This window comes from Diabrotica virgifera, chromosome 4 (genome assembly GCF_917563875.1).
Source record: "Diabrotica virgifera virgifera chromosome 4, PGI_DIABVI_V3a".
In the NCBI taxonomy this organism is placed as follows: Eukaryota; Metazoa; Arthropoda; class Insecta; order Coleoptera; family Chrysomelidae; genus Diabrotica; species Diabrotica virgifera.
In genome coordinates this window covers 246,326,802-246,344,288 of record NC_065446.1, presented here as the reverse complement: position 1 = coordinate 246,344,288, position 17,487 = coordinate 246,326,802, and the positions used below count along the sequence as shown (strand labels likewise).

At 31.6% G+C, this 17,487-nt stretch overlaps 2 long non-coding RNA genes across 2 annotated transcripts; both read right to left on the bottom strand.

The window, feature by feature from the left end:
- Positions 1-7,522: 7,522 nt before the first annotated feature.
- On the bottom strand, positions 7,523-11,223 carry LOC126884119 (uncharacterized). Its single transcript, XR_007697864.1, has 3 exons — positions 10,439-11,223; positions 8,831-8,988; positions 7,523-7,888 (listed from the first exon to the last, which is right to left on the bottom strand). It is a non-coding gene; the product is annotated as an uncharacterized LOC126884119 (long non-coding RNA).
- LOC126884120 (uncharacterized) lies at positions 9,927-10,431 on the bottom strand. The gene is made up of 2 exons (XR_007697865.1): positions 10,163-10,431; positions 9,927-10,064 (listed from the first exon to the last, which is right to left on the bottom strand). It is a non-coding gene; the product is annotated as an uncharacterized LOC126884120 (long non-coding RNA).
- Positions 11,224-17,487: the final 6,264 nt, after the last annotated feature.

Sequence of the window (17,487 nt, the reverse complement as noted above, 5' to 3'; positions counted from 1 at the left end):
CTATTTGATCATATTATTATAGTTTTTGTGTTATCTACATTTAAGTAGCATTAGTATATCCTTAAAACCCCTCATTTGTTTTTTTTTGTGGGACTTTTCTCACAATTTATTCTTGTTGACTTTTTATGGAGTTGCGCATGTTTATTCATGATTTTCGTTATTAAATATGCCTAACTCCAAAATGTTTCCTTATTTCAAAAATGAAAGTTGCCTAATGAGAAGGCTGACGGAAACTATTCTAAGTAACTGTGTCAAATAAGATAAAGTTTTAAGTCAAAATCATTCTTTAAATCAGTTTTTTCGTATCACTTTTCATATTAGGCCGACGATATGTAGGTTTATTTCCACTCATTACGAGATTTTTCATAAGTATAGTTTTCTCAAAGTTTATTTTTAATCCTGTTATGTCACAGTTTTAAGCAAATGTATCATATAAACTGTATCATATTGATGTCCATATTGTAATAAAACGAGCGATTTCGTATTTATATACGACTTTATTAATTTATTTATACAAGTTTTCTTTTACAAACTCTAGCTTAAACTAAACTCAAATAAAAGCGAGCTCCGCTTAATAGGCTATTGATTATGTACTATAGAAAGGAACTACAACGTTAACGGGGTTTTATTATTTCATATAGCCAACGAATCTCTATATATGAAAAAACCGCGGAGTGCTACCATTTAAAGGGGTGCGTTTTTGAGAAATGGGTGAATTAGTCCCTGGGCACAGGTTACATTAGAGTGAGTTCTATGCACTTTTGGTACAAACATATCTACATAAAAATTGTTCCTAGTTAAATTTCCTATCTAAATATAACTTTTTAAAGTCAAAGATACTTTTTTTTACAAAAATATATTCAAAAGAAAAAGCACATACAAACCCAAAAGAAAGAAATTTTGTTTTTTGTCCCATAACTTTTGTCCACGAGGATATAGGTATAGAATAGACATTGCTTCACAGAAAAAAAACTTACATATTTTCTCTTGAAAATTATTATTATTATTATACAATAATATCGAGCCAAAGCAGAGCTTATATGGCTCAAAGTACAAAAATAATTGTAGGTCTTAAACTAAATAATATAACATAAAACAAATTCTTACAAAATAAAAATTAAATTAAAGTAAATATTCAAAAGAATTGGTTTTCATAAAAGTTGTTACAACAATAGCAAATTAAAAAAGATACAAAAACTAGAAAGTAAGTATACCTAAAAATTACAATTTTTTTTCTCATAAAAAAAACATAAAATATATCCTTATATTTTACAACAACTATTTTAACAAAAATTGCTAATATTACACATACAATGTCCAGTTAGTTCTCATCAAACCTGTTTTTGAAACTATTTAAGCTAATAGCCCCTACGATGTCATCACTTAAACTGTTCCATTTATCAAAAACACGATTTACCAAAAAGTTTTGCCTTACAGTAGTTTTAAAAGGTTCCTTTTTCAATTTATAGTGATGACCTCGTAGTCTAGCATCTTCGCTGATATTAAAAAAATTCGATGTTCCCCAAAATTCTCCCCTAAGAATTCTGTAAGTAGATATTAAATCACCTCTCTCTCTTCTATGAGTCAATGGAGACAACTTAAGCTTTGGCTTAAGACAATTATGTTTGGCAGATGTTATTATAATTTACAGTTTTCAAAATATGATTTTTTAAAGTTCGCCACTCACAGCAATTTTGGGCAATTTTCACTAGTAATACCACTAGAGGTCAAATTATTTCCGGAAATTTTTTTGAGATCATGAATATTTTGAAAATTTCCCGAGTCGCAGACGAGGGAAATTTTCTAAAAATATTCATGATCAAAAAAAAATTTCCGGATATTAATTTGACTTCGCGTGGTATTCGGTAAGAAAATTCCACACCAAATTTGCATTTGAAAATCCAAAGCTGCATGAACAGATTAATAGCGCGCCATATCTTTGTCAGCAATTATTTAGGCTTTCAAATTCGTAATTTCTACTCATTGTAGTTGCATGGGAATACCATTTCAAGATAGAAAATAGTATATTCTTCAATTTTACATAAGTTTTGAGTAACTACAAGTGATAGAAAATGAATCAAAACTAAATTATGTAAACAAATAAAAACCAGTCTGTCAAAAATGTTCTGTTATTGTAAACGTCAAAAAATTTCCACTATAATTCGCTGTTGGGTACCCCACGAGCAAAAAATTTCCGATAAAATACCTCCGTTGCCATGGTGATCTGTCAAAATAACGTATTTTGATTGGTTCAAAATTACAGGTGTGGAATTTTCCTTGTTATTTCGCAAATATTGTTCTGTAACGTTTACGTTTTTCTACGTAACTTTAGGTATATGCAATGGTACATGTAAGAGGAATAGAAATCAATTACCTTTAAAATGGTCTACTGTATAATGTTGTACGACTTCTTTTAAAGGGGTTATCTTTTTCAAGACTTTATACTTTTAACGAGTTTTTATATTTTTTACGATTATTTTTTAAATTTGCCATTATAACTTTTTTTTCTATATGGTATATATTATATAATAAAAAAGAAAGATTATTCTGTTTACTTTAAAATGGTGTATTATAAAAAATTGTAGGGTTATTTTTGAATAAGATATGCTTTTTCAAATTGTAATAAGTACTTGCAACGATTTTTGATTTTAAGATTATTTTTTAAACTTATAACATTATAACTTTTTTATGTGATTGTGTGTTTGAATGTTTGAATCTTATTTTTTATAGGTAATACTTTGGATCCACTTGACTCGGCCGGGCAAACTTCAAAATATGGATTAATTCCAATATTTACTGTCAAAGCTCCTGCACCACAAGCCTTGCTTGAAAAAATAGCATGTAAATGTACTAAAGGATGTACAAAAAACTGCGGTTGTAGGAAGATAGGAATTAGTTGTTCAATATGCTGCAAAGGGTGCATGTGCATGGTTACTAATTATTGTGGGAACTCTAAGATAACTGAGGTATCAGAGGAAGATATTGAAGCTAGTGCTAACGAACAGATGGACTTTGATTTTGAAATTTTTTTAAATGTTAACGTTTAAATAATTTTAACTAAAGTGATGTTTTTTAAGACTAATGTTTATGTAATTTTTGTAAAAGAAATAATTTTAAATAATACAGGTAAAAAAATATCAAAGAATCGCTCGGTTTACATTATGTATTTAAACATAGATGATACACCATTTTAAAGAACAGAAAGTAAGCCCCCTTTGTTGCGCAATATATAGATAGTATATTCATGTACAAGAAAAAAAAGTTATAATGAGAAATTTCAAAAATAATCGTAAAAAATTTAAAAAATAATATTTTTTTATATTAGGTATTATATAATATATAATATATTATATCATAATTTTATTTTATTTTTATATTATATTATAAAAAAATCGTTAAAAGTATAAAACCTTGAAAAACCATAATCTCTTTAAAAAAAGTCGTACAACGTTATACAGTAGCCCATTTTAAAGGTAATTGATTTCTATTCCTATTACGTGTACATTGCATATACCTAAAGTTACGTAGAAAAAAGTTACAGAACAATATTTGCGAAATAACAAGGAAAATTGCCCAAAATTGCTGTGAGTGGCGAAATTTGAAAAATCATATTTCGAAAACTGTAAATCCTAATGACCTCTACCAAACATCATTTTAAAGAGAAAATATGTTAGTTTTTTTTCTGTGAAGCAATGTCTATACCTATATCCTCGTGGACAAAAGTTATGGGACCAAAATCAAAATTTCTTTCTTTTGGGTTTATTTGTGCTTTTCCTTTTGAATATATTTTTGTAAAAAAAAGTATCATTGACTTTAAAAAGCGATATTTAGATAGGAAATTTAACCAAGAACAATTTTTATGTAGATACGTTTGTACCAAAAGTGCATAGAACTTACCCTAATGTAACCTGTGCCCAGGGACTAATTCACCCATTTCTCAAAAACGCACCCCTTTAAATGGTAGCACTCCGCGGTTTTTTCATATATAGATGTCCACTGACCATATCAAATAATAAAACCCCGTTAACGTTGTAGTTCCTTTTAGCTATCTTATTTTGAATATAATCAATAGCCTATAAATAGCAAATAACGTTATTCTCGATCATTCCAGACTTCGCAATCTCTAGCTATTGTGTGATCTTCCACATACCGCACGTCTTTCTCCACCGATTCCACGTATATCGTGCTTCTGCCAGAATGTTCTGGAGATGGAACCGTTTGGAGCTGCTACTTGCGGCCGGTGATTCATTCTTTTGCTACAATATCTTGCCATCGAGTGTTCATGAATATTGACTCTAGAGCTGTCATGAACAATTTTGGTGAAATATTGTCTCCTTGTCTTACTCCTCGACCAAAGTTGAAGTTTTCTGTGTCTTCGTGTAGTCGTATAGTTGATGTAGCGTTTTCATAGATGTTTTTGATTAGTGACGTGTACGTATAATATATTCGGCTTCGGCTTTGCTTTAGGGCTTCCAGTACTGTTTCAAACTCCACAGAATCCAAAGCTTTCTCGTAATCGAACAACGCATTAACAATATCACCTTAGAGTAAAACAGACCTCAATAAAACACAAAAAGAACTAAAAGTAATTGAGGAGAACAGGGGAAAAACAAGGAATGTCACTTTTTCATGAATTTTGGCTTTCTTCGGCATGTGGTAGCAAAAACTGAGTACTATCGATTAGAGTGACTAGACTATCGATTCAAAACAATAGCCAGAAAGATCAGTCAATATAAATTTTCTAAGAATTTGTATCCAGGCGAAGGACCAGGATTGCCCGCACGCCACTGAACAAAAATATAGATGTCAGCAGTTTTTTGGTGCATTATTAAATTAATAAATTGATATAGATTAATATTATACAGGGTGTCCCGAAAAGATTGATCCTAAATTATATCACACATTCTGGAGTCAAAAATAGTTCGATTGAACCTAACTTACCTTAGTACAAATGTGCCCATAAAAAAAGTTCAGCCCTTTGAAGAGACAAAATGAAAATCGATTTTTCTTAATATATCGAAAACTATTAAAGATTTTTTATTGAAAATGGACATGTATCATTCTTATGGCAGGATCATCTTAAAACAAAATTATAGTGAGATTTGTCAACCCCATAATAATTTTATGGGGGTTTTGATCCATTAAACCCCCCCAGATTGTTGTGTACGTTCCAATTAATTCATTATTGTGGTACCATTAGTTGAATACAACGTTTTTAAAACTTTTTTGCCTCTTAGTATTTTTTCGATAAGCGAGTTTTTATCGAGATGCGGCTTCTTTTTTAATATATTTACATAAAAATTTTATGGGAGTTTTGTTCCTTTAAACTACCCAAATGTTTGTGTACGTTCCAATTAAACTATTATTGTGGTACCATTAGTTAAACACAGTGTTTTTAAAACTTGTTTGCCCCTTAATCTTTTTTGATGAGTCACCCTTTATCGAGATGTAGCTTCTCTTTCAAAATATACCTAAAAATGTAAATTATAAATACAGTTTCAGATTATTAATAGGTCTCTATAATCGTAAGTACTTAACCATATACAAATATGTGGTGGATTCGACAAATATTCAAAATATCTCGTTAAACACTTGCTTATCGAAAAAGTCCTAAGAGGCAAAAATGGTTTAAAAACAGTGTGTTTAACTATTGGTGCCTCAATAATAATTAAATTTTAACGTACACAAAAGTTGGGGAGTTTAAGGGAACAGAACCCCCATAAACTTTTTTTTTGGGTTACACAAATTTCACTTTAATTTTTATTTAAGATGCTGCTGCCATAAGAATGCCACATGTCAATTTTCAATGAAAAATCTCTAAGAGTTTTCGATATATGAAAAAAAAATTTATTTTCATTTTGTAACTTCAAAGGGCTGTAACTTTTTTTGTGTGCACTATTGTATATAGGTAAGTGAAGTTCAATCAACCTATTTTTGACCCCAGAATCTATGGTATAATTTATGACCAATCTTTTCGGGACACCCTGTATGAAGATTATAGCATAAGAATTGCTAGAATTCTGCTCTCCTAAGATTGCTCTCCTAAGTGGTGTCTAGATATCATAGGAATTAAACATTTATTGGTGTTTATCTTAATATGTATAAAATGTGACATTCCTTGTTTTTCCCCTGTACTCTTCAATTGATAATGGCAGAAAAAATGCAACTTTTCAGGAATATTTACAAAAACTAGATGCAACTAGTACCTAGCCATTGGCTACTCGTTATAAAAGTCTACAAAGACCTTACGAAAGCAGAACTATACAATCCCACCAGTAAGAACAGAAACAGAAAATTAGGCGAAAAGTCCACTAGACAAATTCGAAACTCAAAAAAGTTTTTAAACAAAATGGCGGAAAATACTCACTACAAACTGAAAATGAAATTATTTGAATATTCACAGAACCTTGTCAACTAGAACTTTCTGAAAAAAGATGGGCAAAAAAATGAAGTAAGAAATATTATACAAGACAACAACAATCTAAAAAAATCACCAGCATAATATGACATTATTACTGAAAAAACTCTTCAGCAGCTACCAGAACAAGTTTTCTAATTTTTGACAGTTATTTAACTCTATAATGAGTTTGGGTAATTTTCCATCACATTGAAAATTAGCACAGATAACACTGATACTAAATCCTGGAAAAGAATAAGCAAATGTACAGTCCTACCGTCCTATTAGTCTTCTTCCAGTGGTTTTCAAAGTTTTTGAAAAGCTGACACTTATTTAGGCTAATGGCTGGTATGAATAAAAACGGAGTATAAACACCGAGTATGTTCTCATGCGTATGAGCATAGAATATAAGTTTATACTCCATTTCATATGAATAATAATATGTTGATGTGATGAGTTTCTACTCACCGTACATAAGAGTATTTATTCTCTTTATATTCATTTTTATTCATACGAGCATATGCCTATACTAGAATACAAAAAATTAATACCATCACACCAATACTATCATCTAAAAAATCCCAGAATAACCTCAGAAATCCTACAATATTACTTACAATACAACAATGGATGACAAAATGGAGAAAATAAATGAAAACAGATCACATCCCTAATAACACAAAACATTCCATGAATGTTCCTAGAATGTACACACAGGACATTGAAAACATTCCTGGAATGTCCCCAAATGCACACGAATGTCCCTGGAAAGTACCAGGAAAGTGCTGTGTCAGCATTTTAAATATTCTTAGAATGTTCTGTTGGAACATTCCATGAATGTCTACGAATGTTCTTTGGACATTCACAGTCTATTTTTTAGACTGAATGTCTTGTTGGAACATTCCATGAATGTTCTTTGGACATTCACAGTATATTTTTAGACTGAATGTCTTGTTAGAACATTCCATGAATGTCTACGAACGTTCTTTGAACATTCACAGTATATTTTTTAGACATTCACTGAAATATATCGTCAGTAATGTGACAATACCTCCTATATGTTTTTTCATGAGGTTTGCAGGAGACGAAAAACATTTTTTAAGGTCACTTTCTGGTTTCGTACGTATTCTGACTTTTTTTGTAGTAAATAGATAGTTGAATTTACTGCAAAACAAGTCAAAAAATATATGAAAACAGGAGGTGGCCGAAACAAGTTTTTAGTCTATCTTACAAATCTCTTGAAAAAAACAGATAGGAGGTACTGTCACATCACTGACGATATATGGCCATACCAAATAATACATCCTTGATAAATATAAACATTTTTATTGCAAAAAATCTTTACATACATTTTTTAATGTAATTTGCTGACATTCCTAAATATTATAAAAAAATGTGTCACATTTGCTTTGTAAACCTTTCTTTTGCTTTTCGTAGCCACATATTCCGTTTCCTTTCTGTTTTTTTGTAGACCACTTCTCTCAGCTGATTCTAAAAGAAAATAAAATAAAAGGTAATTTTTCTATCCTTTACAATTAACAATCAGAAGAAATATTATTTACAGGTAATAATATGCATAAATAATAATAATAAAAAAATAAATATTAAATAATATTTAAATAAATAATAAATAATATTTAATAAATAAAATAATAATAATGAACATTTTGTATTTTGACAACGACATCCGATGTGGAAGTAGAAACCTTAATAAAATTATTTTTTCAAGTAAATTGTGGCTTATTTCCCCATTAGAATAATTAATTACAAAAAAGCCACAAAGAAATAGATTTTTCACAAACAAATAAGTATTTAGTATTCATTATATTTATTGTTTTTATTATTTACTTTAATGTCCTACTGGTACATTATTTGACAAATAATGACATTTCGAAGTCTGTTAAGTACGATATAACGCCCTTGGGCATTAAATTTAAATAACGACTTAGATACTGTCAAGTTGACAAATATCAACCTAAGTAAAACTATGGTTACCACAATTACGTTACTACTGTTACTGGTAAATGTACTTATTTAAAAACTAATCAATTCAAAATTCATTCAAATTTTTCGCATATAAAGAATAATTTAGTCGGGCATTAAACGTTGAAGGCACCACAGGTATTATAATAATAACGCTTTCGGTCAACGTATATCCCTATAATACCCTTGGTACCTTAATAACTGTAACATAAGATTATACCTTAATTCTTGTTTTCGATTTCTGATGGTTTTATTTATTTACATTGAATATTAATCTGTTTTGTTGTATAATCTACTTCGCAATAATTATGTGATATATTTGACTTAAAATGAATTCAAAAATTTTTTGTAGTTGGGCAACAATGTCAACTTAGATCTCTGATGTAGATAATGAATTACAACAGTATCTATATTGTACGGACTGTATTATTAATTAGGTTATGCATATACCTGTGTGACATAAGCTATTGGAACAGCACAGTCTCTCAAACGAACAGATGAAAGTGAAGTTCTGTCAATATCTTTTTCTAAAAAGTGTTTTGAACATACTCCTCTATTAACAAATCTGATCTATACTTCATGTCTTCTTCGCAGGATCTTCTGGAAAGCTAAAAATACAAAATATATGCATTACTAAGCATTATTAACAAATTTTAGTTTTAAATAAAAAATATGATTAATGAACTCACACAATTATTATAAAACAGCTTAGAAATTGTTTATTAGTATAGTCGGTTCCCCAAACTCAGACACAACTGGCTAGTGATTTTAGTAGGTAATTTTTTTTGTTTTTGGCCAATTTTGCCAAAATTACAGTAATTAGTACTGAGACTGAGTTTAGCAAATCGACTATAATATTCTGTGTATTCATTAGTTGGTACTGCATATTATAGTGTGTGGTCTACCATCCTATTTATAAACGCATACACTAGCAAAAACGCAAAAAGAATTATTTTAGTTTTACAAATCCTTTTGTTATTACCTATCTCTATTTACTATTTTAGTTAGGAATAAGCGAAGTTTGTGGCTTATTCACAATTATTATTAAAATAATAAATGGATATGACCAATTATTAACTTATAAAATAAAATAATAATTCTTCTGATTTATGCCTTTTATTCACTTTGTTATATCTACGTTACTTAAAAGATTTTTTATGAATAGTATTATTAGGGTATTAATAGTATTAATTTATTTTCTGAAATACAGGGCATGCTTTCGTTTACATATTTGCATACTAACCATAGAAAAAAAGTGTTGTGTGATTTGGTAGAACGCGAACTTACTCTTTAAAAAACATGTCACGTATTTCAGCGCCATCTCAGCACCTGGTTAAATGGAAGGATACTACAAATCTGGCCTCCACATAAGTGGTCTGTAGCTTCGACATGATAGGTGCGAAATTTTAAACGTTCTTGTTGTTGATTGGATAGGAAGGGTGCCATAATCTAGCCTCCATGCTAGATACATACATAGCCTCCATACCGTACTTCCAATATTTAATATTTTATTCAAGTGGTCAATAAAGGTAAAACACAAACAACATTTGTTTCTTACTTATTTATTTATAAAATAATGTGACATTTTACATAGAAATATGAGTATTTAATTTAGATTAAATAAATGTTTACTTGTTGAACTTTTCCACCGTCTGCACACAACAGCTGAACGGAGCCATTAGACCTAACAACAAAACGCGAAATAAAGTGTGTATTTTAAAACTGTTGGATAAACAGTACCTACAATCAGGAAATCTCTACCTTACAATCAGAAAAACTTACCTTTAAAAAGGTACTCGATTACAAAATATCAAAAAACAAGACTGAATATCAGCTTTTTATGGTGACACAAACACATCACATAACAGACCATATAAAATAAAATAACTGAACGACAACGAACGAACGCACACGAACACAGATTCACAGATAGCGCAGGATTTGTCAAAAGTCATGTTCCACCAATCACAATGCCGACATCAGCGCCTCTGACTAAACGGAAGGAAAATAAATACGATTACATGTTTTTTATTAGAGTTAGCGGGGCATGATACTAACCTTTTAATAGGGCTTTTCATTCACAGTCATTTGTTTTGAGCTTCTGTCATAATTGAAACGTTATTCCTGCAGATTTTTTTATCTACATTTGTTTCTGCTACTCCAACTGCGTTAAAAACAGGACACCATTTTATGCACTATGTTAATAATACTATTAAAGCTATTATAAAAGTATCCGAATTAAAAAAATATTCTTAAAAAGCACAAATAATACAAACAACTAAAAACAATCCACGGCAAGGCAAGGTCGCCAAGATGAAGATGCCAAGATGGCCGAAGCGAGGTCGTTGGTTGGTCGTTTTTAGTCACGTGATGCCCTCTCAAGCGCCATGCACAAAAATATATGCACGGCGAATTTGAAAATGAACGCAAAAGAAATAAATATAAATGCCTCTCTTGGGTTTTGCATAAGTTATAAGTATTTTTTTTATTAACAAAATCGCATTCCAAATTGAATATTCGCGAACAATAATTTTTATTACATTTGTATGTTTATAATCTTGGGAAACTCTTTAAATTTGACATATTATTGCACTGTAGGCCTAAAATGTCACTTAGTTTGTCTGGTATGTTATAAGTAATGTTGTATCTCTTACACGTATGTATTATTATTTCGCAACTTAAAATATAGGAACATTGGTAGTATGTTCACAGAATGTCTTATGGTAACATTCCAGGAATAATTTAAACAGATGTTCACCGAATGTTCCCTAAATGTCCAGGACATTCAAATATTGATAGAACTTTGGTAGTACATTCCTGGAATGTTGTGTGTTGTTAGGGATCTAACATTTACCACGCGTAGGGAAACACGTCCGACTGTATGTAGCCTCTTAGGTTACATTGATAATATCTTCTTCTTGATATATATTCTTCTATCTCTCTTTACAAAATAAAATGCCTACAACATTTCTTCTTCTTTTTGTATAGACATGACTCTGACTGTCTTTTCAATGTGCCTCTAGTAGGTTGTCGTTCCATCGTTTTCGTGGTCTTCCCACTGATCGTCTTCTTATTGGGGAACCGTCTCTCGCTCTCCTTACTTACTCTATTTGTTGTCATTCGGCTTATGTGGTCATTCCATTCTATTCTTCTGTTTCTTACCCAGTTATTGTTATTAATGTTATCCAGATTGCATCTTCGTCGTATATCTGTACTTCTAGCTCTGTCCCATAAAGTCTTACCGTCGATTTTTCGAAGGCTTTTGTCATTATTGGTCTGATGACTGTTTTGTAAATTCTGCTTTTCATTTATTTTCCGATATATTTATTTCTCCAGATTGTGTCATTCAGGTAACCTGCGGCTCTGTTTGCTCTATTCACTTGATCTTTCACTTCTGCTTCGAGCCTTCCGTAGCTAGATAGTGTGATTCCTAGGTATTTAAACTCCATCACTTGTTCTAATATCTGACCTTCCAGCTCCAATTTACATCTTATTGGATCTGCTGTTATAACCATGCATTTTATCTTTTTTTGTGAAATTAACATGTTTAATTTTCTGGCGGTTATGTTAAATTGATGCAGCATACGTTGTAAACAATTTTCACTTTGAGAGATTAATATTGCATCGTCTGCATAGCAGATTACTTTAAGTTGTTTTTCTCCCATTTGGTATCCTTTTTAGTTTTTACTTTTTTTATTATTTCGTTCATGATCAGGTTGAACAATAAACGACTCAAGGAATCCCCCTGTCTTATCCCATTGCCGGCTTCAATTGGGTCAGTTAGTTTATTCATCTTCCACTTTTACTTTTATTGCGTTATTCTGGTAACATTGATAATATAAGTGCTAAAATTGAGTTTGGAATCCAAGGTTACCCCTAGATGCTTGACTTCATTGGTTCTTTCCAGTTCCTCCCCAAATATGTAATTTCACCTCACTCAGTCTAGCAAGCAGTAGGCTAATGAAGGCTACTAGTTTAGTTTTGGAAAGGTTCTCAGAGAGATTTTCTTTCAGACGTCAATCTCTCTATGCAATGCAAAAATTTTTTCCCTAGTTACTATGACAATGTCTTATTCGAAACCCTGGACCCATACTCCTTGACTGCTAAGCTCTTGGATCAGATCAGCAAACCTATAATCCGTAATGTTGGTGACAGTACACCCCCTTGAGATCACCCCATAGGTGTATAATATGACACCTTCAAACGTATGTACCGTGGATATGCAGTCAGACTTATAAGCTTGTATGAGTTTGTTAAGGTGTACCTAATCTGTTTTCCTGATTTGGAAATAAACGCCACCTTCGCTCTTCTCCAAGTTTTGGGAATGTATCCAGAGCATGTGATCAGGAGACCCATAATTATTTCCAGTCTTTTCTGGAGAAGCCTAGGAAGTATGCTACTGCTACGCAAATATTACAGACATTGCCTAATTCATCATCATCCAGTCTTCTGCATCCATGGATCAAATCATCAAACCTATAGTCCTTAATGTTGGTGACAATACACCCCCTTGAGATCGCCCCATAGGTGTATAATATGGCACCTTCAAACGTATGTACCGTGGATATGCAGTCAGACTTATACTCTTGTATGACTTTGTTAAGGTGTACCTAATCTGTTTTACTGATTTGGAAATAAACGCCAACTTCGCTCTTCTCCAAGTTTTGGGAATGTATCCAGAGCATGTGATCAGGAGACCCATAATTATTTCCAGTCTTTTCTGGAGTAGCCTAGGAAATATGCTACTGCTACGCAAATATTACAGGAATTCATCATCATCATCTAGCCTTCTGCATTCAAAGTTCAACATAGATCTTCCCTAATTTCTTCCAGTTCTGTCGATCTTGGGCTTCCTGCAACCAATTCCCAGCAACCCTTTTGACGTCTGTCCATCGTGTAGGTGGTCTACCTCTACTTCTTCTATCTACTCGTAGTCTCCACACTGTGATTTTTTGGGTCCACCGTTCTTCATTCTGGCTACATGGCCCGCCCAATTCCACTTCAGCTGTGCTATTCGCTCTATGACATTACCTAATTACTTTTTATTAAAATCAAAAACCAAACCTCAAAAAGTGATATATTGACGTAACCATTACCGTGACGTATTTTTTAATAACCAGCTGTTTCTTGCAGATATTTTCTGCAACGCACGATTGGCCGTCTTTAATACTTGATTTACTGAACTAACAATGATGTCGCGCCATGAACGCAACGGCTACAGAGATCGGTAGTGGTAGCGGCTACACGGAATTGGAGAAGATGGATTACTCATTAAACGAGGAGCGAGTCCGCTATAAAGACGGATTCTTCTTCGGTTATTTATTATTGCTATCGAAACCGGATGAACAGAATAACTCGACATTTTTATACCGTATCTTGTATAAATTACGTTTCGCTATTCATTTAAATCGCTAAATCTGTTCAGTTTTTTACTTTATATGTATTTATTTGTGTTTTTGTGTATATTCAAATTCCATATATTATATTATGCAACATGTATAGTTGCAGATATATCTTGAGGCATTAATGATATCTTCAGTGTAAAATCAGCTAAAGCTGGAAAATAGAAGTAAGGGACTAAGGGACATATTATATTAAAAATGTGTCTTAGAGACTCAGAGCCACATTAAGACAAATTCAACTGACTACTTTTGCGAGTTGAAAAAGACGAAAACATAGAAAATCAACTAAACATACATCAGCAACTACACATTGAAGCACCAACAAGAGAAGTAGTGCCAAATACCATCCAAAGACTTAAAAATAATAAAGCCCCAGGAATCGACGAAATTTGTTCTGAGATGTACAGGGAAGGTGGTGACCATCTTTTGGCAGTAATCCATAAACTGGTAGTACTAAATGGTATATGGCAATGAGAATGGAATTCAACAAGGTCTTCAAAACCATCTGAAGAATAAAAACCTAAAACTTGTAGTAATGTTCTCCACCTTGCATCTCCGTCGTATATCTAAACTTCTAGCTCTGTCCAATAGTGTCTTACCATCGATATTTCAAAGGTTTTCAGCTCTGCTGTATCTACATTATTTATATCATCTCTGTTTCAGGTCATTTTTCTGTCGCGTATGTCATTATTGGTCTGATGATTTTTATTTCTATATTCATTATGGAAACTTGCGGCTCTGTTTGCTCTATTCAGTTGATCTTCCACTTTTGTTTCGAGCTTTCCGTAGTTAGATAGTGTGATGCCTAGATATTTAAACCTTATCACTTGTTCTATTATCTGACACCGCAACTCTAATTTACATCTTAGCAGTGGCACACCCAGAAATTTCCTCGGAGGGGGAGGGGGTTGTCTTGGGCACCGAAATTTTTTTGTATTGTTTGTAAAAGAGATATTACATTTTCCTACTCTTCTTTGTATATTTTTTATATGCCCTGGGAGAGGTTTTAACCCCCAAAACCCTCTGGGTGCGCCACTGCATCTTAGTATTATGTAGTAGCTTTACTGTTATAACCATGCGATTTGTTTTTTTTTTAATTAACATGTTAAATTTTTTGGCGGTTATATTAAATTGGTGCAGCATACTTTGTAAATGTTCAAAATTTAATTATCATAATTTCAAGACGTATGCAGACTGTTTTAAGCACCCGAGAAGGAAATAATAGGTATTAATAACAAATGACATAAACAATATTTTATTATGACTGTTTTTATGAACAAAGCTACTTTTCATTTTTTTTCAATTTTTGAAATATGCCATTTTATGTTTTTATAAATAAATAATTTTTTGCATAAATTCTGTTTCGTATTTATCGTTAATGTTCTTCCTTAAATCTATGTCTAATCTGTACATGGCGTCTTCAAAAATGTGTCTTATTCTGTATCTCTATAACAAGAGCTCTAAAATTATCAATTTGTATTCCGAGTGACACTTTGACGGTTTTAATTTTTAATTATATCAAACTGTCACGAAGGTAAAACAAATTGATAATTTTATTTTTGAGAGCTCGAGAGTAATTCGGTAAGATTATTTCTTGAATAATGCTCTCTTTTTAAATCATTTTATCTAATATTTTATTGATATCTGTGCCTGAATATTTACTAAACCTGTTTCTTAGTGTTCTCTGTGACAAATTGTAAAACATTAATTGTCATTAATGTCACTGAATGTATTTTTTCATAGCAACGAAGGGCATCTGACGTAATATACTTAACGACGAGAAATTATTTAAAAAAATTATCAGTAGTAATTGCACAAGAGCTCTGAAATTATCGAATTTTTCCCGAGTGACACTTTGACAGTTTTAATTTCACGAGCCGAAGGCGAGTGAAATTATGTCAAAGTGTCATGAGAGCAAAAATTCTATATTAATTTCAGAGGTCGAGTGCAATTTGTTGCGATTATTTGATGAATAAAACTGTTGAAAACCAAAATTTTATTGTAATTTATTTATGTAGGTACCATTAAACACACAGTTTTTATAAATATTTGACGATTGAAAGTCATCACTTTTATAATTTTTAAAACATTAATTGTCATTAATGTCACTGAATGTATTTTTTCGTAGCAACGAAGGGCATCTGACGTAATATACTTAACGACGGGAGATTATCAAAAATTATCGATTTAATTCAGATTTCTGTAGCTTTCTATTGGTCAGAATCTCCTATGAATGAAATAATCAACATTAATATCATAAGAGAGTGACAATAAACTGACAATAATGCGACAATTTTTCGAAAACTTGTTTCCTGGCAATACACACGAGAGCTCGGAGGGCTCGAGGGACTATTGCTGATTGGAAACAAGTTTAAGAAAGAAAATTTGAGCATTATTTTCTTATTTATTCTTACTATCGTGTGATATTCGACCGATTATTTTTTATTACTTACTTATAAAATTCAAGGCTTTGTATAAAAACATTCAGTGACATTGATCCCAATTAATGTGACACATTTTTCAACTTGTCAAAGGGAACAGCACAGTTTAGCAAATATTTACACGAAGATATTATTAAAATATTAGTTAAAATTATTTATAAATAAACTTTTATTTATCAAATAATCTTACCGAAGTAAACTCGAGCGCTTAAAATTGCCGATTTGTATTCTCTTCGTGACAATTTGACATTAGACGCAGAACTACAAGTTTATTATGGATATTTTCTTAAATGTGACAGTTGTCAAAACAATGAAACTGGTTGCAATTAAACAGAAACAATACTTAAAATTATTCCCGCTGAAATAATGTACAGTAACATATTGTCGCTGTAATAATAATCTGATTGGACAGAATTAAACACGTGATGAAAAATCTTACTATTGGAAGTTAAAATCATAAAAAAATAATCGCTGCAATTTTTATTCTTGTAGGTTTCTATTGGTCAGAATCTGTATGAATGAAATAATCTTAGAAATTATAAAAGAATAAAATATTATAATAGAAAAGAATAAAAAAAATGGAGTATTGGAATATTTTGATAATTTTATTTTAATAGCGGCTTTTCATCAAAAAGTGTTTTTACAGATGAAAATAAATGTCCCAGATAAACATGAAGCATTTGTAACATCACATCTCATGATAAATATGCAGGTGTAACTGAAATGAAGGGGGACGTTACAACTAGCGTCCCGCTAAAAGATATTACTCTCACGGGATGAGAGAAGAGTTGACCAACTTGAATCGAACAATGACCATTATGATAAAAAACGCAAGGTGCGGGTCCAGTGGTCCAGCGACTAACGGAATACTAGTTATAGTAGTGATCAATAACCCTTTGGGAACGGTTTTGGGATAACAAAAAAAAAGTAAACTAGTAACAGTTGAAATTTATTTATTTGTTCAACTTAAACTTTAATGTTATTCAATTAACTTTTTTTATTTGGGAATAAACAACAATTTAAGTTTGAACTTCAATTGATTCGACGTTTCAATTTCCACTTTGGAAATCTTTATCAAAATACAAAACATTAAGGTGATACAGTAGCGATCAACAGGTGGCAACAAACGCGGTCCAATATTGCGAAAGTTCTGCGAACTTTCAAAAGTGAGGCAACAGTGCGTCGGTAATTCGACACTGACAGTGACGTTTATACTATCAAAAACAATAATTTTTATACACATAGGCGCGAAGTGTTGCCAAGT